The sequence below is a fragment of the Montipora foliosa genome, unplaced genomic scaffold, assembly GCF_036669935.1.
Source record: "Montipora foliosa isolate CH-2021 unplaced genomic scaffold, ASM3666993v2 scaffold_135, whole genome shotgun sequence".
Taxonomy (NCBI): domain Eukaryota; kingdom Metazoa; phylum Cnidaria; class Anthozoa; order Scleractinia; family Acroporidae; genus Montipora; species Montipora foliosa.
Genome location: NW_027179435.1, coordinates 153,262 through 179,115, shown reverse-complemented (window position 1 = coordinate 179,115; position 25,854 = coordinate 153,262). Strand labels below are relative to the sequence as shown.

The 25,854-nt window shown below is 50.4% G+C and overlaps 13 non-coding genes and 1 pseudogene across 13 annotated transcripts; 4 read left to right on the top strand and 10 right to left on the bottom strand.

The window, feature by feature from the left end:
• Positions 1-744: 744 nt before the first annotated feature.
• Positions 745-908, bottom strand: LOC137986153 (U1 spliceosomal RNA). Its single transcript, XR_011119604.1, has one exon. It is a non-coding gene; the product is annotated as a U1 spliceosomal RNA (small nuclear RNA).
• A 194-nt stretch (positions 909-1,102) lies between these two features.
• LOC137986112 (U2 spliceosomal RNA) lies at positions 1,103-1,294 on the bottom strand. The gene has a single exon (XR_011119564.1). It is a non-coding gene; the product is annotated as a U2 spliceosomal RNA (small nuclear RNA).
• A 5,639-nt stretch (positions 1,295-6,933) lies between these two features.
• LOC137986085 (U2 spliceosomal RNA) lies at positions 6,934-7,125 on the bottom strand. The gene has a single exon (XR_011119538.1). It is a non-coding gene; the product is annotated as a U2 spliceosomal RNA (small nuclear RNA).
• A 268-nt stretch (positions 7,126-7,393) lies between these two features.
• LOC137986126 (5S ribosomal RNA) lies at positions 7,394-7,511 on the top strand. Its single transcript, XR_011119578.1, has one exon. It is a non-coding gene; the product is annotated as a 5S ribosomal RNA (ribosomal RNA).
• Positions 7,512-8,481: 970 nt separating this feature from the next.
• On the bottom strand, positions 8,482-8,644 carry LOC137986151 (U1 spliceosomal RNA). The gene has a single exon (XR_011119602.1). It is a non-coding gene; the product is annotated as a U1 spliceosomal RNA (small nuclear RNA).
• A 6,026-nt stretch (positions 8,645-14,670) lies between these two features.
• Positions 14,671-14,863, bottom strand: LOC137986086 (U2 spliceosomal RNA). Its single transcript, XR_011119539.1, has one exon. It is a non-coding gene; the product is annotated as a U2 spliceosomal RNA (small nuclear RNA).
• A 278-nt stretch (positions 14,864-15,141) lies between these two features.
• On the top strand, positions 15,142-15,264 carry LOC137986128 (5S ribosomal RNA; annotated as a pseudogene).
• Positions 15,265-16,275: 1,011 nt separating this feature from the next.
• LOC137986155 (U1 spliceosomal RNA) lies at positions 16,276-16,443 on the bottom strand. The gene has a single exon (XR_011119606.1). It is a non-coding gene; the product is annotated as a U1 spliceosomal RNA (small nuclear RNA).
• Positions 16,444-16,637: 194 nt separating this feature from the next.
• Positions 16,638-16,828, bottom strand: LOC137986088 (U2 spliceosomal RNA). The gene has a single exon (XR_011119541.1). It is a non-coding gene; the product is annotated as a U2 spliceosomal RNA (small nuclear RNA).
• A 267-nt stretch (positions 16,829-17,095) lies between these two features.
• Positions 17,096-17,214, top strand: LOC137986123 (5S ribosomal RNA). The gene has a single exon (XR_011119575.1). It is a non-coding gene; the product is annotated as a 5S ribosomal RNA (ribosomal RNA).
• A 976-nt stretch (positions 17,215-18,190) lies between these two features.
• Positions 18,191-18,354, bottom strand: LOC137986148 (U1 spliceosomal RNA). The gene has a single exon (XR_011119599.1). It is a non-coding gene; the product is annotated as a U1 spliceosomal RNA (small nuclear RNA).
• A 194-nt stretch (positions 18,355-18,548) lies between these two features.
• LOC137986109 (U2 spliceosomal RNA) lies at positions 18,549-18,739 on the bottom strand. Its single transcript, XR_011119562.1, has one exon. It is a non-coding gene; the product is annotated as a U2 spliceosomal RNA (small nuclear RNA).
• Positions 18,740-24,378: 5,639 nt separating this feature from the next.
• LOC137986084 (U2 spliceosomal RNA) lies at positions 24,379-24,570 on the bottom strand. Its single transcript, XR_011119537.1, has one exon. It is a non-coding gene; the product is annotated as a U2 spliceosomal RNA (small nuclear RNA).
• Positions 24,571-24,837: 267 nt separating this feature from the next.
• Positions 24,838-24,956, top strand: LOC137986122 (5S ribosomal RNA). Its single transcript, XR_011119574.1, has one exon. It is a non-coding gene; the product is annotated as a 5S ribosomal RNA (ribosomal RNA).
• The last annotated feature ends 898 nt before the right edge of the window (positions 24,957-25,854 follow it).

Below are 25,854 nucleotides of genomic sequence, written 5' to 3'. Positions count from 1 at the left end.
CGTGTGAGCAAAGAACAGGATACGACAAGTAACAAATGCAGTGCACTGTTATGCATTAGATGGAAGTTAAACCTAGCCCGGATGAATATGCATACAACGAAGGCTACAACACTACAACATTTGATCCTGCGAAAACGTGACTGACGTGACGTAGCGCACTTCAAAGTCTTCTGTTCCCTGCTCAACACGGACAGTACGTATTCAAAGGCCGATAAGACACTATCCTGACCATGAAAGATTTACTTTTTATGATACAATCCAATTACTGATAACATAGAGAAACCACAAAGTGTTGGCCACAGAAATGTAACGCCAACTGATCTGGCGGGTCCTCAGTTACTCAATGCAAACGGGCTCTCCAGAACGCAACATAACACAACGCAAAAGAAATCTATCGCGATGGAGTCAGTACAAACACACATCCACTTACGTTTTCGAAACGATGCACGAGGATAAGAGCTCGACCCGCTGGCATTTTCTTGTCTCACTCGTCTATCGATGGCAATCGATGCGGCTGAAATAAACACGTCCTCTCGCTCTCTCTACGGCCAAGAATGAAGAAATAAAATCACAGTTTTGCAGTGCACCAAGTACGGAACATTCACCTACAATTTCAGCAGTGGAATTCACAAATACAACTCACCTTCCTTAGTCCTTACACCGCCACCGCATCTCCTTCCCTGCCCTGCCTGAAACGTTACCAACAAACCTTCCATTAGCCAACTTTGCCACCGGGGTTTGGTGCGGGGCCTAGCGCGAACGCAGGTCCCCACTACCCGAACGTATACGCTCGAGTTACCCACATTTGGGGTAATCGCAAGGGTCAACCCAATCGAAGTGCAATGAAAGAGCCTCACCTTGAGAGGACTGCCTCCCTGATCACAGTGCCTCCCGCGTCAGGTAAGTATGCCTTTTCAACCTCTCCGGAACCGCAAAACGCAACTTGTCTGCGCATACCATGTGGTAATGGGGGTCACGTGCTCCTCGTCCTGTCGTGTCGTGCTGTCCACTCGCTGCTATGCTACCTAGAAAAGAGAAGAGAATGTGAAGTTTGGTTGCTTGGTCATTTGTTCTGCTTTCACTTGATTATTTCTTTCCCCAGAGGAAGTGGGCCACGCTCGGAGGTAGTGCTATACCGAGGCAACCCGTGGCCGGGACGAGGCAAGCCTCTTTTCCACGGCCCAGTTCCAAAATCAGTTTAATATATGAGCTGCTCGATGAGCAGCGTGGTGAATGGCAGACCAAAGGTCACCAGTCGACAGACTCATCCAACGCCTGAGGCATTGGTCACCAGTATTAGGCGACAGAGGCGAAATAAAACTAAGCAAATCAGGTGGTACAGAGGGTGAATTAAGCAGGTGGCCCGAAGCGAAAAACGAGCTTGTTGGAAACATAGAGGCGATGACTCCATCCGCCCCCCACTGGCGGGCAAAATAACGTCGACGTCTCCGGGTTGAAAAACGCTTGAAGAGCAAGGGGAGGTGGAACTTGACACGGGCCTTTGCTCCCTCAATGACGGCGAGGGCCCCAGGTTGACAGAACGAAAGCGGTAGTCATTGCGGGCCAGCCAGATGTGAAACTTACAGGCACACAACAGGTAACTGAAGACTTTGGGCACTGCGTGAAGCTCAGTGGAATTGAAACCAAAAAGTAAATGGCGACGCTCAAGCACAGGACACATAGGCGAGAAATGAAAAAGGAGGGACTGTAGCCAACCAACAACACTTTGAGCAAGGGGACACACAAAGAGCAAATGCGACAGTGACTCGACGACAGGACCACAAAAACAAGCGGAGGAGACAGATAAACCAAAAGAGAGAAGACGCTCAGCAGTGTAAATCACACCATGAGCTACCTTCCAGGAGAAATCAACAACAAAGCGGTCAAAATCAAAGAAGTGGAACTGGCGCCACGTATCATACCAGTAAAGGTCCCCAAAGGAGGGAAAGAACTTAACTACACAGTGCGGTGTGACAGAGGAACAGGATAAAAGAAACTGGTAACCGACTTTGGCAGAGAAAAAAAGCCACGGAGGCGACAACGTGAGGGTCAGAGGATGCGAAAACCAAAGTTCCCCGGGAGGGGGAAAAAGAGCCACCAAGCGACTCCCAGGCCAAAAGCAAAGAGGAGTAAAATGGCGGTAACAGGGACCTGTCGAAGGCAGCGGGACGGGAGAAAACATCAAGAGAGGAGGCAGCAAAACACGATTGAAACCAGTACGACACAAAGGAGGACCAGCTTGACGAGGACAAAGTAGACCGTTTGACCCACTGACCCAGAAGCGACCAAACCTTGAGCTTAATGTCCACCACCGAGAAACCTCCCAGCGATGTGGGCTGAACGACCACAGCACGTGCAACGAGCTCCCGCTTGGTTTTCCAGAAGAATGAGAAAACAAGGGAGTTAAGTTCTTTAAGTACCCAGGGGGGCATGTGGACCAGGGATGCCACATACCAAACCCTGGCGAGGGCCAGGCAATTGATGACCAAAGCCTTGCCATGAAAAGACAAGGAGCGCTGACGCCAGGAGGAGAGGACGCGTTCCACAGCCTCTATCCGAGGCCGCCAATTAGTTCATCAATGTCATGCGGGCCAATGAAGACTCCGAGGATTTTAAGCTTAGAAGATGTCCAGTCGAGAGGGACAGGGGGGTCAGTTCGGCCAGCCCAAGACCCCAGCCACAAGCCGCGAGACTTTGTCAGGTTGAGCTTGGATCCAGAACCAAGCTCATACCTTGTGTAGGTGTCAAAAACAGCCCTAATGGAGGCATCGGAGGACAAGATGAGCGATGTGTCATCCGCGTACTGGGAAATTGGAGAGAGCGGTGAGGGCAGTCCAGGCAGCAAAGGTCCAGTAATGGCGGGATTTGCTCGAATATTGGCGGCCAAGACCTCAGCGACCATAACATACAGCAAAGGTGCGAGGGGGCAGCCTTGACGCACCCCCCGTGTGAGACTGAAAAAGTTTGAGACATGACCGTTAACAATGACAGCACTCTGAACAGCATTATAGAAAAGGCGGATCCAGCGCAGAAAGGAGGTTTGGAAACCCATTCTGCAGAGGGTGGCATGCAGAAAGGACCAATCAACGCGATCAAACGCTTTTTCTTGGTCGAGCGAGAGGATGGCACAAGGAGACCCGGATTGCGTGGCGTAATGGACCATGTCTCGGAGATAAGCGACGTTCTCACCAATATAACGACCGGGGACACCACAGGTTTGATCCTCAGCCACCACGGCATGAATAACCTTCAGGAGACGCCCAGCGATGACGCGGGCAGCGAGCTTGTAGTCCACACTAAGGAGGGAAATTGGCCGCCAGTTACGAGGGTTCAGCCGGTCACCCGTCTTAAAGATGAGAGAAATGATGCCTCGACGCTGAGAGAGGCTGAGAGTGCCAGCCTCATAACATGAGTTCAGGACGAGCACGAGGTCCTGTCCGAGCACCGGCCAGAATTTGACATAAAACTCCATAGGGAGGCCATCCAAGCCCGGGGTCTTGCCTCGAGCCATCCCACATAAAGCAGTATAACACTCCTCCGACTGGAGAGGACCATCACACTGTTGAGCCTGGTCGGCGGACAAGGTGGAGGTGAGGGCGTCGAGCAGGGAAAGAGCCACGTCCCCGTCAGTAGGCTCGGCACTAAACAAGTTAGAATAAAAGGAAGCAAAAGCCTGGCATAGGTCCTTTGAACTCGAGACCACTGTGCCATCATCGCATCGAAGTGCTGAAATAAGTCGGTCGGCGGCACGCTTCTTTTCCAGACGGAAGAAAAAGGCCGAGGAGGTTTCACCTTCCTCAACCCATTGGCCCGAGCACGGACTTGGGCTCCCCGAGCTGCCTCGAGGTCTAGGGCAGCAAGGGCAGACAGGGTAGAATGGTACGGCTCAACACAGGAGGTGAAACCGGCATCAACACGGTTCTTAAGATGCCCAGCTAGTCGGCCAAGGAGGTCTCGACACTGCGATGTTTTCTTTCGAGCGCTCAGCGCAATATTTAATTGTGAGGCCTTTGATTTGGCTCTTGCCCTTATCCCACCACTTAGCTAGTGACGGGAAGGACAGCATGGACTGCCTCCAAACGGACCAAAAATTAGTGATATGCTGGATATAGTCCTCATCATTGAGGACAGAAATGTTGAGCTTCCAGAAACTGTCCCAGGAGCAGCAATGTCTGGGACACTACAAGAAAGCACCACACCACAGTGATCCGAAAACGGACAAGGAATAATATCGCAAGTCAAGACTGATGGTAACAGGAGTACGGGGCACCAATGAGATCAATACGGGAGGCCATAAGGCCGTCTGAGCGAGTCCAAGAGAAGGCAGAATCGGAAGGATGCAGGTGCCTCCAAATGTCCAGACAACAGCAGGAGTCAAAAAGACGTTTTAAGGTAGCAGTACTTTCGCGGGAAGTGTCAGAGACATTGGAGCCCCGACGATCGAGGGCGCGGTCGAACACAGTGTTAAAGTCCCCGGCAAGGAAGGTCGGATAGGTGGGATCAACCCAAGACGAGACGTCGTCCAGGAAGTCGTCACGGGCTGGGTTGCGATTGGGGGCGTAGAGACAGCAGATACGAAACGGGTGCCCAGAATGGGTAAAGTGGCAAAAAACAACACGCCCAGCGGTGTCACACCAAGAGCTCGTAAGGGTGACCGTGGGGCGGAATAAAATGATGCAACCACAAGAGTGTGCAGAGCCAACAGAAGCAACTGCATTAAAACCAGATGAACGAAACCAGACTGACATTCACTGTCTGAAGAGCAGTGGGCCCTCTTGTAGGCAGACAATGTCAGGGACCTGAGGAAAGGAACGTAACCAGTGCAGAACACCAGCGCGCTTGGACGAGTCCCTGAGACCATTGGTGTTTAAGGAGAGGATAGAGAGAGCCATAACTGAGAAGAAAGAGAGAGACAGCACAACTAGGAGCGACGGCTCCGAACCGGGGCAGGGGGAGCCAAGGAGGGAAGGCCAGAATGAACAGCCCTCCCAGACTCCCTGCCCTTTCCAGACTTCGAGCGGCCGGGGACCGCAGAACCAGGAAGAGGTTTCTTCGCTTTCTTCTTAGACTTGACCTGATCATCAGAGGAAGCCTCAACATCCGAAAGTCCACGCTTAGTGACTGGTGAATCAGTCAGCTCGACCTCGTTAACCATTACGGGAGACAGAGATAGAACCTGTGGGGTATTTACAGGGGTTACATTGATGCCCGTTAAAGGGTCATCGTCACTAAATATACTTTGACTGTATTCAGTCTCATTAACTAGTTCATTATCATTCGTATCCATTTCTTTTCCATTATTACTATTATCCATTTCCATTTCTTTTCCATTAACTACAGCATTATTTGTCATTTCTTTTCCAGTAACTACATTATTACTATTATCCATTTCCATTTCTTTTCCATTAACTATAGTAGTATTGTCCATTACACCAACTACGTTACTACTAGTGTTAACATTGTATTACTCTGTGGCGCAGCCAAACCATCAGACGCAGCGGCGGGGGAGGCAGCCACCTGCACGCGCGTCGAGGACCCACCATTACCGTTTTAGGGAGGGCCGCACCCTCCTTAACATTTACTGGTGGCAGGAGAGGCCATGGGTGGAGTACCAGGGGGGATAACTCATTGTCCCTGAGGTCGGTGTGGGAACCCCAACTTGAAATACCAGGTTGCGTGGGGGCAGGAGGACGAAGGGTTACCCCCTCGTCCCCAGAGTCCTCATGGTCAGAGCTTGCAGGAGAAGTGGGAAGGTCCTCAGGACCAGAACTGACATCCAGGAGGGGAGGCAGCGACTCCGGGGGAGTGGCACCAACAACAAGTGAAGCGGACGGATGGGCGGGGGTCGCAGGCGAAGATGGTGGGTTCCCCCAGGCATTGGGGGGGTTGGGCAATCCCTGGCCATGTGACCAGGCTCCCGACACCTGCGGCACTTCCCGCGCAAGTCACAGTTTTTGGTGAGGTGTTCCCCACGACAGATATCACATTCGGCCGGCTGACCCACATACCACACCTTACATTTATATCCAGCAATGTCCAGATTACGAGGGATCCGGCCAGAACGAACCATTTTGATGATACGGGCTCCAGTGCAGATTGCAGGGTCACCCGGGTAATGCTGGTGCCTTATCGTCTCCACCTTCCCGTACGAGGAAAAGTAGGGCCGGAGGCGATCATCACTCTCCTCAAAGGGATAGTGATACAACATAACATTTTGAGCTCGAGGCCCAGCATACATGACTTTGCACTTAGCACCAGCTAAAGTGACAAAATCATAACCTTCAACAATATTTTTACATTTTGGGTCAGCGAAAGTAATCTGAACCAGTTTTACGGGAACAAACTGAATACTGTCAATCACAAAGGGGGTGAACTTTCCCTTGATGGCTGTAACAAGTTCCGCCCTGGGAACAGAGGTTGGAACATCGGAAAGGTCGAGGACTACTGTCCTCTTAAAGGCCGCAAGAGGCATGATGAAAAGGGAAAAAGAGAAAAAACAGTCCCCCCGGAAAGCAAAGCTCCCAGGAAGGGAACAGAAAGACTGGCTACCCTGGGTTATGGCAGGACGCCAAGCATAAGTCCCCAGGAGGGTCACCAGTAAAACTCAGGAATCAAAAATCTTACCACAAATCCCAAAAACGCTTGTCCCCACACTCCAATTCCAATACGGAACTTACGCGTACCACAAGGAAAGGCACGAACCTGGCAGATAATAAAAACCCGCGTCAGGTAAGTATGCCTTTTCAACCTCTCCGGAACCGCAAAAACGCAACTTGTCTGCGCATACCATGTGGTAATGGGGGTCACGTGCTCCTCGTCCTGTCGTGTCGTGCTGTCCACTCGCTGCTATGCTACCTAGAAAAGAGAAGAGAAATGTGAAGGTTGGTTGCTTGGTCATTTGTTCTGCTTTCACTTGATTATTTCTTCCCCAGAGGGAAGTGGGCCACGCTCGGAGGTAGTGCTATACCGAGGCAACCCGTGGCCGGGACGAGGCAAGCCTCTTTTCCACGGCCCAGTTCCAAAAATCAGTTTAATATATGAGCTGCTCGATGAGCAGCGTATCAGATATTAAGCTGATAAGAACAGATACTACACTTGATCTTAGCCAAAAGGCCGAGAAGCGATGCCCGTAAATGCTCACAGCGGACAAGGTGCTCCCAGTCCTCATGGCCACGAGATATTGTGGTCCGATTACAATCCGTGCCAAGGCAGGAATGCCCAAAGCCAACCTGAAAGCGAGGCGCACACAACGATCGCCCTTGTACAGTGGGCAGCAGGACCAGCATTGCATGGCACTTGCGTTGACGGCAAGAGGACAAATGCACATTGTGCTTGCTCTGACCTCGTTTTTATTTTCCCTTATAACAAAGTTAATTTTCACGGCGAATTACTTGTCTACGACCATACCACAGGGAAAACACCGGTTCTCGTCCGATCACCGAAGTTAAGCCTGTCGGGCGGGGTTAGTACTTGGCTGGGAGACCGCCTGGGAATACCCCGTGTTGTAGGCTTCCCTTTTTCCTTCTGTACACTTGATTATCTCAAAAAATCTCAGTTTCCTTAATGAAAGAACATTCCAAACCAGGTTTTTTGAACACAACATGCCAACGATATGTCAAAGATGAGACATACAACAAAACCAAAATAGTTCACACGAGAAAGTGGAACTTGTATTCCCAAGGGAGCGCGTGCCGCGCGAGATCTTATCAATCCAACGTTTATGACATGAACGTATCTTTTCGTGTGAGCAAAGAACAGGATACGACAAGTAAAAAATGCATGCACTGTTATGCATTAGATGGAAGTTAACCTAGCCCCGATGATATGCATACAACGAAGGCTACAACACTACAACTTGATCCTGCGAAAACGTGACTTACGTGACGTAGCGCACTTCAAAGTCTTTCTGTTCCCTGCTCAACACTGACAGTACGTATTCAAAGGGCCGATAAGACACTATCCTGACCATGAAAGATTTACTTTTTATGATAACAATCCAATTAACTGATAACATAGAGAAACCACAAAGTGTTGGCCACAGAAATGTAACGCCAACTGATCTGGCGGGTCCTCAGTTACTCAATGCACACGGGCTCTCCAGAACGCAACATAACACAACGCAAAGAAATCTATCGCGATGGAGCAGTACAAACACACATCCACTTACGTTTTCGAAACGATGCACGAGGATAAGAGCTCGACCCGCTGGCATTTTCTTGTCTCACTCGTCTATCGATGGAAATCGATGCGGCTGAATAAACACGTCCTCTCGCTCTCTCTACGGCCAGGAATGAAAGAAATAAAATCACAGTTTTGCAGTGCACCAAGTACGGAACATTCACCTACAATTTCAGCAGTGGAATTCACAAATACAACTCACCTTCCTTAGCCTTACACCGCCACCGCATCTCCTTCCCTGCCCTGCCTGAAACGTTACCAACAAACCTTCCCCTTAGCCAACTTTGCCACCGGGGTTTGGTGCGGGGACTAGCGCGAACGCAGGTCCCCACTACCAGAAATTATACGCTCGAGTTACCCACATTTGGTGTAATCGCAAGGGTCAACCCAATCGAAGTGCAATGAAAGAGCCTCACCTTGAGAAGACTGCCTCCCTGATCACAGTGCCTCCCGCGTCAGTAAGTATGCCTTTTCAACCTCTCCGGAACCGCAAAACGCAACTTGTCTGCGCATACCATGTGGTAATGGGGGTCACGTGCTCCTCGTCCTGTCGTGTCGTGCTGTCCACTCGCTGCTAATGCTACCTAGAAAAGAGAAAGAGAATGTGAAGGTTGGTTGCTGGTCATTTGTTTCTGCTTGTCACTTGCTTATTTCTTTTCCCCAGAGGGAAGTGGGCCCACGCTCTCTGGAGGTAGTGCTATACCGAGGCAAACCGTGGCCGGGACGAGGGCAAAGCCTCTTTTCCACGGCCCAGTTCCAAAAAATCAGTTCAATATATGAGCTGCTCGATGAGCAGCGTAGTCAGATATTAAGACTCATCCAAACGCCTGAGGCATTGGTTCACCAGTATTAGGCGACAGAGGCGAAATAAAACTAAGCAAATCAGGTGGTACAGAGGGTGAATTAAGCAGGTGGCCCGAAGCGAAAAACGAGCTTGTTGGAAACAATAGAGGCGATGACTCCATCCGCCCCCCACTGGCGGGCAAAATAACGTCGACGTCTCCGGGTTGAAAAACGCTTGAAGAGCAAGGGGAGGTGGAACTTGACACGGGCCTTTGCTCCCTCAATGACGGCGAGGGCCCCAGGTTGGACAGAACGAAAGCGGTAGTCATTGCGGGCCAGCCAGATGTGAAACTTACAGGCACACAACAGGTAACTGAAGACTTTGGGCACTGCGTGAAGCTCAGTGGAATTGAAACCAAAAAGTAAATGGCGACGCTCAAGCACAGGACACATAGGCGAGAAATGAAAAAGGAGGGACTGTAGCCAACCAACAACACTTTGAGCAAGGGGACACACAAAGAGCAAATGCGACAGTGACTCGACGACAGGACCACAAAAAAAACAAGCGGAGGAGACAGATAAACCAAAGAGAGAAGACGCTCAGCAGTGTAAATCACACCATGAGCTACCTTCCAGGAGAAATCAACAACAAAGCGGTCAAAATCAAAGAAGTGGAACTGGCGCCACGTATCATACCAGTAAAGGTCCCCAAAGGAGGGAAAGAACTTAACTACACAGTGCGGTGTGACAGAGGAACAGGATAAAAGAAACTGGTAACCGACTTTGGCAGAGAAAAAAGCCACGGAGGGCGACAACGTGAGGGTCAGAGGATGCGAAAAACCAAAGTTCCCCGGGAGGGGGAAAAAAGAGCCACCAAGCGACTCCCAGGCCAAAAGCAAAGAGGAGTAAAATGGTGGTAACAGGGACCTGTCGAAGGCAGCGGGACGGGAGAAAACATCAAGAGAGGAGGCAGCAAAACACGATTGAAACCAGTACGACACAAAGGAGGACCAGCTTGACGAGGACAAAGTAGACCGTTTGACCCACTGACCCAGAAGCGACCAAACCTTGAGCTTAATGTCCACCACCGAGAAACCTCCAGCGATGTGGGCTGAACGACCACAGCACGTGCAACCAGCTCCCGCTTGGTTTTCCAGAAGAATGAGAAAACAAGGGAGTTAAGTTCTTTAAGTACCCAGGGGGGCATGTGGACCAGGGATGCCACATACCAAACCCTGGCGAGGCCAGGCAATTGATGACCAAAAAAAGCCTTGCCATGAAAAGACAAGGAGCGCTGACGCCAGGAGGAGAGGACGCGTTCCACAGCCTCTATCCGAGGCCGCCAATTAGGTTCATCAATGTCATGCGGGCCAATGAAGACTCCGAGGATTTTAAGCTTAGAAGATGTCCAGTCGAGAGGGACAGGGGGGTCAGTTCGGCCAGCCCAAGACCCCAGCCACAAGCCGCGAGACTTTGTCAGGTGAGCTTGGATCCAGAACCAAGCTCATACCTTGTGTAGGTGTCAAAAACAGCCCTAATGGAGGCATCGGAGGACAAGATGAGCGATGTGTCATCCGCGTACTGGGAAATTGGAGAGAGCGGTGAGGGCAGTCCAGGCAGCAAAGGTCCAGTAATGGCGGGATTTGCTCGAATATTGGCGGCCAAGACCTCAGCGACCATAACATACAGCAAAGGTGCGAGGGGGCAGCCTGACGCACCCCCCGTGTGAGACTGAAAAAGTTTGAGACATGACCGTTAACAATGACAGCACTCTGAACAGCATTATAGAAAAGCGGATCCAGCGCAGAAAGGAGGTTTGGAAACCCATTCTGCAGAGGGTGGCATGCAGAAAGGACCAATCAACGCGATCAAACGCTTTTTCTTGGTCGAGCGAGAGGATGGCACAAGGAGACCCGGATTGCGTGGCGTAATGGACCATGTCTCGGAGATAAGCGACGTTCTCACCAATATAACGACCGGGGACACCACAGGTTTGATCCTCAGCCACCACGGCATGAATAACCTTCAGGAGACGCCAGCGATGACGCGGGCAGCGAGCTTGTAGTCCACACTAAGGAGGGAAATTGGCCGCCAGTTACGAGGGTTCAGCCGGTCACCCGTCTTAAAGATGAGAGAAATGATGCCTCGACGCTGAGAGAGGCTGAGAGTGCCAGCCTCATAACATGAGTTCAGGACGAGCACGAGGTCCTGTCCGAGCACCGGCCAGAATTTGACATAAACTCCATAGGGAGGCCATCCAAGCCCGGGGTCTTGCCTCGAGCCATCCCACATAAAGCAGTATAACACTCCTCCGACTGGAGAGGACCATCACACTGTTGAGCCTGGTCGGCGGACAAGGTGGAGGTGAGGGCGTCGAGCAGGGAAAGAGCCACGTCCCCGTCAGTAGGCTCGGCACTAAACAAGTTAGAATAAAAGGAAGCAAAAGCCTGGCATAGGTCCTTTGAACTCGAGACCACTGTGCCATCATCGCATCGAAGTGCTGAAATAAGTCGGTCGGCGGCACGCTTCTTTTCCAGACGGAAGAAAAAGGCCGAGGAGGTTTCACCTTCCTCAACCCATTTGGCCCGAGCACGGACTTGGGCTCCCCGAGCTGCCTCGAGGTCTAGGGCAGCAAGGGCAGACAGGGTAGAATGGTACGGCTCAACACAGGAGGTGAAACCGGCATCAACACGGTTCTTAAGATGCCCAGCTAGTCGGCCAAGGAGGTCTCGACACTGCGATGTTTTCTTCGAGCGCTCAGCGCAATATTTAATTGTGAGGCCTTTGATTTGGCTCTTGCCCTTATCCCACCCACTTAGCTAGTGACGGGAAGGACAGCATGGACTGCCTCCAAACGGACCAAAAATTAGTGATATGCTGGATATAGTCCTCATCATTGAGGACAGAAATGTTGAGCTTCCAGAAACCTGTCCCAGGAGCAGCAATGTCTGGGACACTACAAGAAAGCACCACACCACAGTGATCCGAAAACGGACAAGGAATAATATCGCAAGTCAAGACTGATGGTAACCAGGAGTACGGGGCACCAATGAGATCAATACGGGAGGCCATAAGGCCGTCTGAGCGAGTCCAAGAGAAGCAGAATCGGAAGGATGCAGGTGCCTCCAAATGTCCAGACAACAGCAGGAGTCAAAAAAAGACGTTTTAAGGTAGCAGTACTTTCGCGGGAAGTGTCAGAGACATTGGAGCCCCGACGATCGAGGGCGCGGTCGAACACAGTGTTAAAGTCCCCGGCAAGGAAGGTCGGATAGGTGGGATCAACCCAAGACGAGACGTCGTCCAGGAAGTCGTCACGGGCTGGGTTGCGATTGGGGGCGTAGAGACAGCAGATACGAAACGGGTGCCCAGAATGGGTAAAGTGGCAAAAAACAACACGCCCAGCGGTGTCACACCAAGAGCTCGTAAGGGTGACCGTGGGGCGGAATAAAATGATGCAACCACAAGAGTGTGCAGAGCCAACAGAAGCAACTGCATTAAAACCAGATGAACGAAACCAAGACTGACATTCACTGTCTGAAGAGCAGTGGGCCTCTTGTAGGCAGACAATGTCAGGGACCTGAGGAAAGGAACGTAACCAGTGCAGAACACCAGCGCGCTTGGACGAGTCCCTGAGACCATTGGTGTTTAAGGAGAGGATAGAGAGAGCCATAACTGAGAAGAAAGAGAGAGACAGCACAACTAGGAGCGACGGCTCCGAACCGGGGCAGGGGAGCCAAGGAGGGAAGGCCAGAATGAACAGCCCTCCCAGACTCCCTGCCCTTTCCAGACTTCGAGCGGCCGGGGACCGCAGAACCAGGAAGAGGTTTCTTCGCTTTCTTCTTAGACTTGACCTGATCATCAGAGGAAGCCTCAACATCCGAAAGTCCACGCTTAGTGACTGGTGAATCAGTCAGCTCGACCTCGTTAACCATTACGGGAGACAGAGATAGAACCTGTGGGGTATTTACAGGGGTTACATTGATGCCCGTTAAAGGGTCATCGTCACTAAATATACTTTGACTGTATTCAGTCTCATTAACTAGTTCATTATCATTCGTATCCATTTCTTTTCCATTATTACTATTATCCATTTCCATTTCTTTTCCATTAACTACAGCATTATTTGTCATTTCTTTTCCAGTAACTACATTATTACTATTATCCATTTCCATTTCTTTTCCATTAACTATAGTAGTATTGTCCATTACACCAACTACGTTACTACTAGTGTTTAACATTGTATTACTCTGTGGCGCAGCCAAACCATCAGACGCAGCGGCGGGGGAGGCAGCCACCTGCACGCGCGTCGAGGACCCACCATTACCGGTTTTAGGGAGGGCCGCACCCTCCTTAACTTACTGGTGGCAGGAGAGGCCATGGGTGGAGTACCAGGGGGGGATAACTCATTGTCCCTGAGGTCGGTGTGGGAACCCCAACTTGAAATACCAGGTTGCGTGGGGGCAGGAGGACGAAGGGTTACCCCCTCGTCCCCAGAGTCCTCATGGTCAGAGCTTGCAGGAGAAGTGGGAAGGTCCTCAGGACCAGAACTGACATCCAGGAGGGGAGGCAGCGACTCCGGGGGAGTGGCACCAAACAACAAGTGAAGCGGACGGATGGGCGGGGGTCGCAGGCGAAGATGGTGGGTTCCCCCAGGCATTGGGGGGGTTGGGGCAATCCCTGGCCATGTGACCAGGCTCCCGACACCTGCGGCACTTCCCGCGCAAGTCACAGTTTTTGGTGAGGTGTTCCCCACGACAGATATCACATTCGGCCGGCTGACCCACATACCACACCTTACATTTATATCCAGCAATGTCCAGATTACGAGGGATCCGGCCAGAACGAACCATTTTGATGATACGGGCTCCCAGTGCAGATTGCAGGGTCACCCGGGTAATGCTGGTGCCTTATCGTCTCCACCTTCCCGTACGAGGAAAAGTAGGGCCGGAGGCGATCATCACTCTCCTCAAAGGGATAGTGATACAACATAACATTTTGAGCTCGAGGCCCAGCATACATGACTTTGCACTTAGCACCAGCTAAAGTGACAAAATCATAACCTTCAACAATATTTTACATTTTGGGTCAGCGAAAGTAATCTGAACCAGTTTTACGGGAACAAACTGAATACTGTCAATCACAAAGGGGGTGAACTTTCCCTTGATGGCTGTAACAAGTTCCGCCCTGGGAACAGAGGTTGGAACATCGGAAAGGTCGAGGACTACTGTCCTCTTAAAGGCCGCAAGAGGCATGATGAAAGGGGAAAAAGAGAAAACAGTCCCCCGGAAAGCAAAGCTCCCAGGAAGGGAACAGAAAGACTGGCTACCCTGGGTTATGGCAGGACGCCAAGCATAAGTCCCCAGGAGGGTCACCAGTAAAACTCAGGAATCAAAAATCTTACCACAAATCCCAAAAACGCTTGTCCCCACACTCCAATTCCAATACGGAACTTACGCGTACCACAAGGAAAGGCACGAACCTGGCAGATAATAAAAACCCGCGTCAGGTAAGTATGCCTTTTCAACCTCTCCGGAACCGCAAAACGCAACTTGTCTGCGCATACCATGTGGTAATGGGGGTCACGTGCTCCTCGTCCTGTCGTGTCGTGCTGTCCCACTCGCTGCTATGCTACCTAGAAAAGAGAAGAGAATGTGAAGGTTGGTTGCTTGGTCATTTGTTCTGCTTTCACTTGATTATTTCTTCCCCAGAGGGAAGTGGGCCACGCTCGGAGGTAGTGCTATACCGAGGCAACCCGTGGCCGGGACGAGGCAAGCCTCTTTTCCACGGCCCAGTTCCAAAAATCAGTTTAATATATGAGCTGCTCGATGAGCAGCGTATCAGATATTAAGCTGATAAGAACAGATACTACACTTGATCTTAGCCAAAAGGGCCGAGAAGCGATGCCGTAAATGCTCACAGCGGACAAGGTGCTCCCAGTCTATGGCCCACGAGATATGGTTGGTCCGATTACAATCCGTGCCAGGAAGGAATGCCCAAAGCCAACCTGAAAGCGAGGCGCCACACAACGATCGCCCTTGGTACAGTGGGCAGCAGGAACCAGCATTGCATGGCACTTGCGTTGACGGGCAAGAGGGACAAATGCACAATTGTGCTTGCTCTGAACCTCGTTTTTTATTTTCCCTTATAACAAAGTTAATTTTCACGGCGAATTACTTGTTCTACGACGACCATACCACAGGGAAAGACACCGGTTCTCGTCCGATCACCGAAGTTAAGCCCTGTCCGGGCGGGGTTTAGTACTTTGGATGGGAGACCGCCTGGGAATACCCCGTGTTGTAGGCCTTCCCTTTTTCCTTCTGTACACTTGACTTATCTCAAAAAATCTTCAGTTTCCTTTAATGACAACGAACATTCCAAACCAGGTTTTTTTTGAACACAACATGCCAACGATATGTCACAGATGAGTACATACAACAAAAACAAAATAGTTCACACGAGAAAGTGGAAACTTGTATTCCCCAAGGGAGAGGTGCGCGGCGAGATCTTATCAATCCAACGGGTTTATGACATGAAACGGTATCTTTTCGTGTGAGCAAAGAACAGGATACGACAAGTAAAAAATGCATGCACTCTTATGCATTAGATGGAATGTTAAACCTAGCCCGGATGATATGCATACAACGAAGGCTACAACACTACAACATTGATCCTGCGAAAACGTGGACTTACGTGACGTAGCGCACTTCAAAGTCTTAACTGTTTCCCTGCTCAAACACGGACAGTAACGTATTCAAAGGGCCGATAAGGACACTATCCTGACCATGAAAGATTTACTTTTTTATGATAACAATCCAATTAACTGATAACATAGAGAAAAACCACAAAGTGTTGGCCACAGAAAGTAAACGGCCAACTGATCTGGCGGTCCTCAGTTACTCAATGCAAAACGGGCTCTCCAGACGCAACATAACACACAACGCAAAAGAAATCTATCGCGATGGAGGCAGTACACAACACACATCCACTTACGTTTTCCGAAACGATGCACGAGGATAAGAGCTCGAACCCGCTGGCATTTTCTTGTCTCACTCGTCTATCGATGAAATCGAGGCGGCTGAAATAAACACGTCCTCTCGCTCTCTTACTACGGCCAAGAATGAAAGAATTAAATCACAGTTTTGCAGTGCACCAAGTACGGACACATTCAACCTACAATTTCAGCAGTGGCATTCACACAATACAACTCACCTTCCTTAGGTCCTTACACCGCCACCGCATCTCCTTCCCTGCCCTGCCTGAAACGTTACCAACAAACCTTCCCATTAGCCAACTTTGCCACCGGGGTTTTTTTGCGGGGGACTCGCGCGAACGCAGGTCCCCCACTACACCAGAAATTTAACGCCTTGAGTTACCCACATTTTGGGTAATCGCAAGGGTCAACCCAATCGAAGTGCAATGAAAGAGCCTCACCTTGAGAGGACTGCCTCCCTGATCACAGTGCCTCCCGCGTCAGGTAAGTATGCCTTTTCAACCTCTCCGGAACCGCAAAACGCAACTTGTCTGCGCATACCATGTGGTAATGGGGGTCACGTGCTCCTCGTCCTGTCGTGTCGTGCTGTCCACTCGCTGCTATGCTACCTAGAAAAGAGAAGAGAATGTGAAGGTTGGTTGCTTGGTCATTTGTTCTGCTTTCACTTGATTATTTCTTCCCCAGAGGGAAGTGGGCCACGCTCGGAGGTAGTGCTATACCGAGGCAACCCGTGGCCGGGACGAGGCAAGCCTCTTTTCCACGGCCCAGTTCCAAAAATCAGTTTAATATATGAGCTGCTCGATGAGCAGCGTATCAGATATTAAGCTGATAAGACAGATACTACACTTGATCTTAGCCAAAAGGCCGAGAAGCGATGCCCGTAAATGCTCACAGCGGACAAGGTGCTCCCAGTCTCATGGCCACGAGATATGGTGGTCCGATTACAATCCGTGCCAAGGAAGGAATGCCCAAAGCCAACCTGAAAGCGAGGCGCACACAACGATCGCCCTTGTACAGTGGGCAGCAGGACCAGCATTGCATGGCACTTGCGTTGACGGCAAGAGGACAAATGCACATTGTGCTTGCTCTGACCTCGTTTTTATTTTCCCTTATAACAAAGTTAATTTTCACGGCGAATTACTTGTCTACGACCATACCACAGGGAAAACACCGGTTCTCGTCCGATCACCGAAGTTAAGCCCTGTCGGGCGGGGTTAGTACTTGGATGGGAGACCGCCTGGGAATACCCCGTGTTGTAGGCTTCCCTTTTTCCTTCTGTACACTTGATTATCTCAAAAAATCTCAGTTTCCTTTAATGAAAGAACATTCCAAACCAGGTTTTTTGAACACAACATGCCAACGATATGTCAAAGATGAGACATACAACAAAAACAAAATAGTTCACACGAGAAAGTGGAACTTGTATTCCCAAGGGAGCGCGTGCGCGCGAGATCTTATCAATCCAACGTTTATGACATGAAACGTATCTTTTCGTGTGAGCAAAGAACAGGATACGACAAGTAAAAAATGCATGCACTGTTATGCATTAGATGGAAGTTAACCTAGCCCGGATGATATGCATACAACGAAGGCTACAACACTACAACATTGATCCTGCGAAAACGTGACTTACGTGACGTAGCGCACTTCAAAGTCTTACTGTTCCCTGCTCAACACGGACAGTACGTATTCAAAGGGCCGATAAGACACTATCCTGACCATGAAAGATTTACTTTTTATGATAACAATCCAATTAACTGATAACATAGAGAAACCACAAAGTGTTGGCCACAGAAATGTAACGCCAACTGATCTGGCGGGTCCTCAGTTACTCAATGCAAAACGGGCTCTCCAGAACGCAACATAACACAACGCAAAAGAAATCTATCGCGATGGAGCAGTACAAACACACATCCACTTACGTTTTCGAAACGATGCACGAGGATAAGAGCTCGACCCGCTGGCATTTTCTTGTCTCACTCGTCTATCGATGGAAATCGATGCGGCTGAAATAAACACGTCCTCTCGCTCTCTCTACGGCCAAGAATGAAAGAAATAAAATCACAGTTTTGCAGTGCACCAAGTACGGAACATTCACCTACAATTTCAGCAGTGGAATTCACAAATACAACTCACCTTCCTTAGTCCTTACACCGCCACCGCATCTCCTTCCCTGCCCTGCCTGAAACGTTACCAACAAACCTTCCCATTAGCCAACTTTGCCACCGGGGTTTGGTGCGGGGACTAGCGCGAACGCAGGTCCCCACTACCAGAAATTATACGCTCGAGTTACCCACATTTGGGGTAATCGCAAGGGTCAACCCAATCGAAGTGCAATGAAAGAGCCTCACCTTGAGAGGACTGCCTCCCTGATCACAGTGCCTCCCGCGTCAGGTAAGTATGCCTTTTCAACCTCTCCGGAACCGCAAAACGCAACTTGTCTGCGCATACCATGTGGTAATGGGGGTCACGTGCTCCTCGTCCTGTCGTGTCGTGCTGTCCACTCGCTGCTATGCTACCTAGAAAAGAGAAGAGAATGTGAAGGTTGGTTGCTTGGTCATTTGTTCTGCTTTCACTTGATTATTTCTTCCCCAGAGGGAAGTGGGCCACGCTCGGAGGTAGTGCTATACCGAGGCAACCCGTGGCCGGGACGAGGCAAGCCTCTTTTCCACGGCCCAGTTCCAAAAATCAGTTTAATATATGAGCTGCTCGATGAGCAGCGGTGAATGGCAGACCAAAGGTCACCAGTCGACAGACTCATCCAACGCCTGAGGCATTGGTCACCAGTATTAGGCGACAGAGGCGAAATAAAACTAAGCAAATCAGGTGGTACAGAGGGTGAATTAAGCAGGTGGCCCGAAGCGAAAAACGAGCTTGTTGGAAACATAGAGGCGATGACTCCATCCGCCCCCCACTGGCGGGCAAAATAACGTCGACGTCTCCGGGTTGAAAAACGCTTGAAGAGCAAGGGGAGGTGGAACTTGACACGGGCCTTTGCTCCCTCAATGACGGCGAGGGCCCCAGGTTGACAGAACGAAAGCGGTAGTCATTGCGGGCCAGCCAGATGTGAAACTTACAGGCACACAACAGGTAACTGAAGACTTTGGGCACTGCGTGAAGCTCAGTGGAATTGAAACCAAAAAGTAAATGGCGACGCTCAAGCACAGGACACATAGGCGAGAAATGAAAAAGGAGGGACTGTAGCCAACCAACAACACTTTGAGCAAGGGGACACACAAAGAGCAAATGCGACAGTGACTCGACGACAGGACCACAAAAACAAGCGGAGGAGACAGATAAACCAAAAGAGAGAAGACGCTCAGCAGTGTAAATCACACCATGAGCTACCTTCCAGGAGAAATCAACAACAAAGCGGTCAAAATCAAAGAAGTGGAACTGGCGCCACGTATCATACCAGTAAAGGTCCCCAAAGGAGGGAAAGAACTTAACTACACAGTGCGGTGTGACAGAGGAACAGGATAAAAGAAACTGGTAACCGACTTTGGCAGAGAAAAAAAGCCACGGAGGCGACAACGTGAGGGTCAGAGGATGCGAAAACCAAAGTTCCCCGGGAGGGGGAAAAAGAGCCACCAAGCGACTCCCAGGCCAAAAGCAAAGAGGAGTAAAATGGCGGTAACAGGGACCTGTCGAAGGCAGCGGGACGGGAGAAAACATCAAGAGAGGAGGCAGCAAAACACGATTGAAACCAGTACGACACAAAGGAGGACCAGCTTGACGAGGACAAAGTAGACCGTTTGACCCACTGACCCAGAAGCGACCAAACCTTGAGCTTAATGTCCACCACCGAGAAACCTCCCAGCGATGTGGGCTGAACGACCACAGCACGTGCAACGAGCTCCCGCTTGGTTTTCCAGAAGAATGAGAAAACAAGGGAGTTAAGTTCTTTAAGTACCCAGGGGGGCATGTGGACCAGGGATGCCACATACCAAACCCTGGCGAGGGCCAGGCAATTGATGACCAAAGCCTTGCCATGAAAAGACAAGGAGCGCTGACGCCAGGAGGAGAGGACGCGTTCCACAGCCTCTATCCGAGGCCGCCAATTAGTTCATCAATGTCATGCGGGCCAATGAAGACTCCGAGGATTTTAAGCTTAGAAGATGTCCAGTCGAGAGGGACAGGGGGGTCAGTTCGGCCAGCCCAAGACCCCAGCCACAAGCCGCGAGACTTTGTCAGGTTGAGCTTGGATCCAGAACCAAGCTCATACCTTGTGTAGGTGTCAAAAACAGCCCTAATGGAGGCATCGGAGGACAAGATGAGCGATGTGTCATCCGCGTACTGGGAAATTGGAGAGAGCGGTGAGGGCAGTCCAGGCAGCAAAGGTCCAGTAATGGCGGGATTTGCTCGAATATTGGCGGCCAAGACCTCAGCGACCATAACATACAGCAAAGGTGCGAGGGGGCAGCCTTGACGCACCCCCCGTGTGAGACTGAAAAAGTTTGAGACATGACCGTTAACAATGACAGCACTCTGAACAGCATTATAGAAAAGGCGGATCCAGCGCAGAAAGGAGGTTTGGAAACCCATTCTGCAGAGGGTGGCATGCAGAAAGGACCAATCAACGCGATCAAACGCTTTTTCTTGGTCGAGCGAGAGGATGGCACAAGGAGACCCGGATTGCGTGGCGTAATGGACCATGTCTCGGAGATAAGCGACGTTCTCACCAATATAACGACCGGGGACACCACAGGTTTGATCCTCAGCCACCACGGCATGAATAACCTTCAGGAGACGCCCAGCGATGACGCGGGCAGCGAGCTTGTAGTCCACACTAAGGAGGGAAATTGGCCGCCAGTTACGAGGGTTCAGCCGGTCACCCGTCTTAAAGATGAGAGAAATGATGCCTCGACGCTGAGAGAGGCTGAGAGTGCCAGCCTCATAACATGAGTTCAGGACGAGCACGAGGTCCTGTCCGAGCACCGGCCAGAATTTGACATAAAACTCCATAGGGAGGCCATCCAAGCCCGGGGTCTTGCCTCGAGCCATCCCACATAAAGCAGTATAACACTCCTCCGACTGGAGAGGACCATCACACTGTTGAGCCTGGTCGGCGGACAAGGTGGAGGTGAGGGCGTCGAGCAGGGAAAGAGCCACGTCCCCGTCAGTAGGCTCGGCACTAAACAAGTTAGAATAAAAGGAAGCAAAAGCCTGGCATAGGTCCTTTGAACTCGAGACCACTGTGCCATCATCGCATCGAAGTGCTGAAATAAGTCGGTCGGCGGCACGCTTCTTTTCCAGACGGAAGAAAAAGGCCGAGGAGGTTTCACCTTCCTCAACCCATTGGCCCGAGCACGGACTTGGGCTCCCCGAGCTGCCTCGAGGTCTAGGGCAGCAAGGGCAGACAGGGTAGAATGGTACGGCTCAACACAGGAGGTGAAACCGGCATCAACACGGTTCTTAAGATGCCCAGCTAGTCGGCCAAGGAGGTCTCGACACTGCGATGTTTTCTTTCGAGCGCTCAGCGCAATATTTAATTGTGAGGCCTTTGATTTGGCTCTTGCCCTTATCCCACCACTTAGCTAGTGACGGGAAGGACAGCATGGACTGCCTCCAAACGGACCAAAAATTAGTGATATGCTGGATATAGTCCTCATCATTGAGGACAGAAATGTTGAGCTTCCAGAAACTGTCCCAGGAGCAGCAATGTCTGGGACACTACAAGAAAGCACCACACCACAGTGATCCGAAAACGGACAAGGAATAATATCGCAAGTCAAGACTGATGGTAACAGGAGTACGGGGCACCAATGAGATCAATACGGGAGGCCATAAGGCCGTCTGAGCGAGTCCAAGAGAAGGCAGAATCGGAAGGATGCAGGTGCCTCCAAATGTCCAGACAACAGCAGGAGTCAAAAAGACGTTTTAAGGTAGCAGTACTTTCGCGGGAAGTGTCAGAGACATTGGAGCCCCGACGATCGAGGGCGCGGTCGAACACAGTGTTAAAGTCCCCGGCAAGGAAGGTCGGATAGGTGGGATCAACCCAAGACGAGACGTCGTCCAGGAAGTCGTCACGGGCTGGGTTGCGATTGGGGGCGTAGAGACAGCAGATACGAAACGGGTGCCCAGAATGGGTAAAGTGGCAAAAAACAACACGCCCAGCGGTGTCACACCAAGAGCTCGTAAGGGTGACCGTGGGGCGGAATAAAATGATGCAACCACAAGAGTGTGCAGAGCCAACAGAAGCAACTGCATTAAAACCAGATGAACGAAACCAGACTGACATTCACTGTCTGAAGAGCAGTGGGCCCTCTTGTAGGCAGACAATGTCAGGGACCTGAGGAAAGGAACGTAACCAGTGCAGAACACCAGCGCGCTTGGACGAGTCCCTGAGACCATTGGTGTTTAAGGAGAGGATAGAGAGAGCCATAACTGAGAAGAAAGAGAGAGACAGCACAACTAGGAGCGACGGCTCCGAACCGGGGCAGGGGGAGCCAAGGAGGGAAGGCCAGAATGAACAGCCCTCCCAGACTCCCTGCCCTTTCCAGACTTCGAGCGGCCGGGGACCGCAGAACCAGGAAGAGGTTTCTTCGCTTTCTTCTTAGACTTGACCTGATCATCAGAGGAAGCCTCAACATCCGAAAGTCCACGCTTAGTGACTGGTGAATCAGTCAGCTCGACCTCGTTAACCATTACGGGAGACAGAGATAGAACCTGTGGGGTATTTACAGGGGTTACATTGATGCCCGTTAAAGGGTCATCGTCACTAAATATACTTTGACTGTATTCAGTCTCATTAACTAGTTCATTATCATTCGTATCCATTTCTTTTCCATTATTACTATTATCCATTTCCATTTCTTTTCCATTAACTACAGCATTATTTGTCATTTCTTTTCCAGTAACTACATTATTACTATTATCCATTTCCATTTCTTTTCCATTAACTATAGTAGTATTGTCCATTACACCAACTACGTTACTACTAGTGTTAACATTGTATTACTCTGTGGCGCAGCCAAACCATCAGACGCAGCGGCGGGGGAGGCAGCCACCTGCACGCGCGTCGAGGACCCACCATTACCGTTTTAGGGAGGGCCGCACCCTCCTTAACATTTACTGGTGGCAGGAGAGGCCATGGGTGGAGTACCAGGGGGGATAACTCATTGTCCCTGAGGTCGGTGTGGGAACCCCAACTTGAAATACCAGGTTGCGTGGGGGCAGGAGGACGAAGGGTTACCCCCTCGTCCCCAGAGTCCTCATGGTCAGAGCTTGCAGGAGAAGTGGGAAGGTCCTCAGGACCAGAACTGACATCCAGGAGGGGAGGCAGCGACTCCGGGGGAGTGGCACCAACAACAAGTGAAGCGGACGGATGGGCGGGGGTCGCAGGCGAAGATGGTGGGTTCCCCCAGGCATTGGGGGGGTTGGGCAATCCCTGGCCATGTGACCAGGCTCCCGACACCTGCGGCACTTCCCGCGCAAGTCACAGTTTTTGGTGAGGTGTTCCCCACGACAGATATCACATTCGGCCGGCTGACCCACATACCACACCTTACATTTATATCCAGCAATGTCCAGATTACGAGGGATCCGGCCAGAACGAACCATTTTGATGATACGGGCTCCAGTGCAGATTGCAGGGTCACCCGGGTAATGCTGGTGCCTTATCGTCTCCACCTTCCCGTACGAGGAAAAGTAGGGCCGGAGGCGATCATCACTCTCCTCAAAGGGATAGTGATACAACATAACATTTTGAGCTCGAGGCCCAGCATACATGACTTTGCACTTAGCACCAGCTAAAGTGACAAAATCATAACCTTCAACAATATTTTTACATTTTGGGTCAGCGAAAGTAATCTGAACCAGTTTTACGGGAACAAACTGAATACTGTCAATCACAAAGGGGGTGAACTTTCCCTTGATGGCTGTAACAAGTTCCGCCCTGGGAACAGAGGTTGGAACATCGGAAAGGTCGAGGACTACTGTCCTCTTAAAGGCCGCAAGAGGCATGATGAAAAGGGAAAAAGAGAAAAAACAGTCCCCCCGGAAAGCAAAGCTCCCAGGAAGGGAACAGAAAGACTGGCTACCCTGGGTTATGGCAGGACGCCAAGCATAAGTCCCCAGGAGGGTCACCAGTAAAACTCAGGAATCAAAAATCTTACCACAAATCCCAAAAACGCTTGTCCCCACACTCCAATTCCAATACGGAACTTACGCGTACCACAAGGAAAGGCACGAACCTGGCAGATAATAAAAACCCGCGTCAGGTAAGTATGCCTTTTCAACCTCTCCGGAACCGCAAAAACGCAACTTGTCTGCGCATACCATGTGGTAATGGGGGTCACGTGCTCCTCGTCCTGTCGTGTCGTGCTGTCCACTCGCTGCTATGCTACCTAGAAAAGAGAAGAGAAATGTGAAGGTTGGTTGCTTGGTCATTTGTTCTGCTTTCACTTGATTATTTCTTCCCCAGAGGGAAGTGGGCCACGCTCGGAGGTAGTGCTATACCGAGGCAACCCGTGGCCGGGACGAGGCAAGCCTCTTTTCCACGGCCCAGTTCCAAAAATCAGTTTAATATATGAGCTGCTCGATGAGCAGCGTATCAGATATTAAGCTGATAAGAACAGATACTACACTTGATCTTAGCCAAAAGGCCGAGAAGCGATGCCCGTAAATGCTCACAGCGGACAAGGTGCTCCCAGTCTCATGGCCACGAGATATGGTGGTCCGATTACAATCCGTGCCAAGGAAGGAATGCCCAAAGCCAACCTGAAAGCGAGGCGCACACAACGATCGCCCTTGTACAGTGGGCAGCAGGACCAGCATTGCATGGCACTTGCGTTGACGGCAAGAGGACAAATGCACATTGTGCTTGCTCTGACCTCGTTTTTATTTTCCCTTATAACAAAGTTAATTTTCACGGCGAATTACTTGTCTACGACCATACCACAGGGAAAACACCGGTTCTCGTCCGATCACCGAAGTTAAGCCCTGTCGGGCGGGGTTAGTACTTGGATGGGAGACCGCCTGGGAATACCCCGTGTTGTAGGCTTCCCTTTTTCCTTCTGTACACTTGATTATCTCAAAAAATCTCAGTTTCCTTTAATGAAAGAACATTCCAAACCAGGTTTTTTGAACACAACATGCCAACGATATGTCAAAGATGAGACATACAACAAAAACAAAATAGTTCACACGAGAAAGTGGAACTTGTATTCCCAAGGGAGCGCGTGCGCGCGAGATCTTATCAATCCAACGTTTATGACATGAAACGTATCTTTTCGTGTGAGCAAAGAACAGGATACGACAAGTAAAAAATGCATGCACTGTTATGCATTAGATGGAAGTTAACCTAGCCCGGATGATATGCATACAACGAAGGCTACAACACTACAACATTGATCCTGCGAAAACGTGACTTACGTGACGTAGCGCACTTCAAAGTCTTACTGTTCCCTGCTCAACACGGACAGTACGTATTCAAAGGGCCGATAAGACACTATCCTGACCATGAAAGATTTACTTTTTATGATAACAATCCAATTAACTGATAACATAGAGAAACCACAAAGTGTTGGCCACAGAAATGTAACGCCAACTGATCTGGCGGGTCCTCAGTTACTCAATGCAAAACGGGCTCTCCAGAACGCAACATAACACAACGCAAAAGAAATCTATCGCGATGGAGCAGTACAAACACACATCCACTTACGTTTTCGAAACGATGCACGAGGATAAGAGCTCGACCCGCTGGCATTTTCTTGTCTCACTCGTCTATCGATGGAAATCGATGCGGCTGAAATAAACACGTCCTCTCGCTCTCTCTACGGCCAAGAATGAAAGAAATAAAATCACAGTTTTGCAGTGCACCAAGTACGGAACATTCACCTACAATTTCAGCAGTGGAATTCACAAATACAACTCACCTTCCTTAGTCCTTACACCGCCAC